Source organism: Musa acuminata, unplaced genomic scaffold (assembly GCF_036884655.1).
Source record: "Musa acuminata AAA Group cultivar baxijiao unplaced genomic scaffold, Cavendish_Baxijiao_AAA HiC_scaffold_1126, whole genome shotgun sequence".
Classification (NCBI taxonomy): Eukaryota; Viridiplantae; Streptophyta; class Magnoliopsida; order Zingiberales; family Musaceae; genus Musa; species Musa acuminata.
Window position 1 is genome coordinate 1,457,007 of NW_027021339.1, and position 3,917 is coordinate 1,460,923.

The window sequence follows — 3,917 nt, forward strand, 5'->3', positions numbered from 1 at the left end:
GCGGAGCAAAACGTCAGCCATCTCAGCACCCTGGAACCCCCCGGGTGGCACAGGGCTGGATGGGGCTTTCGTATAGCAGGGACGGTGCTGCCTCTCGCTTCGCTCGCTGTCCGCCGCTCGCCGCTCGCTCGTGCAGCCAAAAATGGCCAGTTTTGGCCCGTTTTTGGGCCGTTTTGGCCAGTTTTTGGCCTGTTCTTGCATTGCGCGGTGACCGTCGAGAGCGGAGCAAAACGTCAGCCATCTCAGCACCCTGGAACCCCCCGGGTGGCACAGGGCTGGATGGGGCTTTCGTATAGCAGGGACGGTGCTGCCTCTCGCTTCGCTCGCTGTCCGCCGCTCGCCGCTCGCTCGTGCAGCCAAAAATGGCCAGTTTTGGCCCGTTTTTGGGCCGTTTTGGCCAGTTTTTGGCCTGTTCTTGCATTGCGCGGTGACCGTCGAGAGCGGAGCAAAACGTCAGCCATCTCAGCACCCTGGAACCCCCCGGGTGGCACAGGGCTGGATGGGGCTTTCGTATAGCAGGGACGGTGCTGCCTCTCGCTTCGCTCGCTGTCCGCCGCTCGCCGCTCGCTCGTGCAGCCAAAAATGGCCAGTTTTGGCCCGTTTTTGGGCCGTTTTGGCCAGTTTTTGGCCTGTTCTTGCATTGCGCGGTGACCGTCGAGAGCGGAGCAAAACGTCAGCCATCTCAGCACCCTGGAACCCCCCGGGTGGCACAGGGCTGGATGGGGCTTTCGTATAGCAGGGACGGTGCTGCCTCTCGCTTCGCTCGCTGTCCGCCGCTCGCCGCTCGCTCGTGCAGCCAAAAATGGCCAGTTTTGGCCCGTTTTTGGGCCGTTTTGGCCAGTTTTTGGCCTGTTCTTGCATTGCGCGGTGACCGTCGAGAGCGGAGCAAAACGTCAGCCATCTCAGCACCCTGGAACCCCCCGGGTGGCACAGGGCTGGATGGGGCTTTCGTATAGCAGGGACGGTGCTGCCTCTCGCTTCGCTCGCTGTCCGCCGCTCGCCGCTCGCTCGTGCAGCCAAAAATGGCCAGTTTTGGCCCGTTTTTGGGCCGTTTTGGCCAGTTTTTGGCCTGTTCTTGCATTGCGCGGTGACCGTCGAGAGCGGAGCAAAACGTCAGCCATCTCAGCACCCTGGAACCCCCCGGGTGGCACAGGGCTGGATGGGGCTTTCGTATAGCAGGGACGGTGCTGCCTCTCGCTTCGCTCGCTGTCCGCCGCTCGCCGCTCGCTCGTGCAGCCAAAAATGGCCAGTTTTGGCCCGTTTTTGGGCCGTTTTGGCCAGTTTTTGGCCTGTTCTTGCATTGCGCGGTGACCGTCGAGAGCGGAGCAAAACGTCAGCCATCTCAGCACCCTGGAACCCCCCGGGTGGCACAGGGCTGGATGGGGCTTTCGTATAGCAGGGACGGTGCTGCCTCTCGCTTCGCTCGCTGTCCGCCGCTCGCCGCTCGCTCGTGCAGCCAAAAATGGCCAGTTTTGGCCCGTTTTTGGGCCGTTTTGGCCAGTTTTTGGCCTGTTCTTGCATTGCGCGGTGACCGTCGAGAGCGGAGCAAAACGTCAGCCATCTCAGCACCCTGGAACCCCCCGGGTGGCACAGGGCTGGATGGGGCTTTCGTATAGCAGGGACGGTGCTGCCTCTCGCTTCGCTCGCTGTCCGCCGCTCGCCGCTCGCTCGTGCAGCCAAAAATGGCCAGTTTTGGCCCGTTTTTGGGCCGTTTTGGCCAGTTTTTGGCCTGTTCTTGCATTGCGCGGTGACCGTCGAGAGCGGAGCAAAACGTCAGCCATCTCAGCACCCTGGAACCCCCCGGGTGGCACAGGGCTGGATGGGGCTTTCGTATAGCAGGGACGGTGCTGCCTCTCGCTTCGCTCGCTGTCCGCCGCTCGCCGCTCGCTCGCGCAGCCAAAAATGGCCAGTTTTGGCCCGTTTTTGGGCCGTTTTGGCCAGTTTTTGGCCTGTTCTTGCATTGCGCGGTGACCGTCGAGAGCGGAGCAAAACGTCAGCCATCTCAGCACCCTGGAACCCCCCGGGTGGCACAGGGCTGGATGGGGCTTTCGTATAGCAGGGACGGTGCTGCCTCTCGCTTCGCTCGCTGTCCGCCGCTCGCCGCTCGCTCGTGCAGCCAAAAATGGCCAGTTTTGGCCCGTTTTTGGGCCGTTTTGGCCAGTTTTTGGCCTGTTCTTGCATTGCGCGGTGACCGTCGAGAGCGGAGCAAAACGTCAGCCATCTCAGCACCCTGGAACCCCCCGGGTGGCACAGGGCTGGATGGGGCTTTCGTATAGCAGGGACGGTGCTGCCTCTCGCTTCGCTCGCTGTCCGCCGCTCGCCGCTCGCTCGTGCAGCCAAAAATGGCCAGTTTTGGCCCGTTTTTGGGCCGTTTTGGCCAGTTTTTGGCCTGTTCTTGCATTGCGCGGTGACCGTCGAGAGCGGAGCAAAACGTCAGCCATCTCAGCACCCTGGAACCCCCCGGGTGGCACAGGGCTGGATGGGGCTTTCGTATAGCAGGGACGGTGCTGCCTCTCGCTTCGCTCGCTGTCCGCCGCTCGCCGCTCGCTCGTGCAGCCAAAAATGGCCAGTTTTGGCCCGTTTTTGGGCCGTTTTGGCCAGTTTTTGGCCTGTTCTTGCATTGCGCGGTGACCGTCGAGAGCGGAGCAAAACGTCAGCCATCTCAGCACCCTGGAACCCCCCGGGTGGCACAGGGCTGGATGGGGCTTTCGTATAGCAGGGACGGTGCTGCCTCTCGCTTCGCTCGCTGTCCGCCGCTCGCCGCTCGCTCGCGCAGCCAAAAATGGCCAGTTTTGGCCCGTTTTTGGGCCGTTTTGGCCAGTTTTTGGCCTGTTCTTGCATTGCGCGGTGACCGTCGAGAGCGGAGCAAAACGTCAGCCATCTCAGCACCCTGGAACCCCCCGGGTGGCACAGGGCTGGATGGGGCTTTCGTATAGCAGGGACGGTGCTGCCTCTCGCTTCGCTCGCTGTCCGCCGCTCGCCGCTCGCTCGTGCAGCCAAAAATGGCCAGTTTTGGCCCGTTTTTGGGCCGTTTTGGCCAGTTTTTGGCCTGTTCTTGCATTGCGCGGTGACCGTCGAGAGCGGAGCAAAACGTCAGCCATCTCAGCACCCTGGAACCCCCCGGGTGGCACAGGGCTGGATGGGGCTTTCGTATAGCAGGGACGGTGCTGCCTCTCGCTTCGCTCGCTGTCCGCCGCTCGCCGCTCGCTCGTGCAGCCAAAAATGGCCAGTTTTGGCCCGTTTTTGGGCCGTTTTGGCCAGTTTTTGGCCTGTTCTTGCATTGCGCGGTGACCGTCGAGAGCGGAGCAAAACGTCAGCCATCTCAGCACCCTGGAACCCCCCGGGTGGCACAGGGCTGGATGGGGCTTTCGTATAGCAGGGACGGTGCTGCCTCTCGCTTCGCTCGCTGTCCGCCGCTCGCCGCTCGCTCGTGCAGCCAAAAATGGCCAGTTTTGGCCCGTTTTTGGGCCGTTTTGGCCAGTTTTTGGCCTGTTCTTGCATTGCGCGGTGACCGTCGAGAGCGGAGCAAAACGTCAGCCATCTCAGCACCCTGGAACCCCCCGGGTGGCACAGGGCTGGATGGGGCTTTCGTATAGCAGGGACGGTGCTGCCTCTCGCTTCGCTCGCTGTCCGCCGCTCGCCGCTCGCTCGCGCAGCCAAAAATGGCCAGTTTTGGCCCGTTTTTGGGCCGTTTTGGCCAGTTTTTGGCCTGTTCTTGCATTGCGCGGTGACCGTCGAGAGCGGAGCAAAACGTCAGCCATCTCAGCACCCTGGAACCCCCCGGGTGGCACAGGGCTGGATGGGGCTTTCGTATAGCAGGGACGGTGCTGCCTCTCGCTTCGCTCGCTGTCCGCCGCTCGCCGCTCGCTCGTGCAGCCAAAAATGGCCAGTTTTGGCCCGTTTTTGGGCCGTTTTGG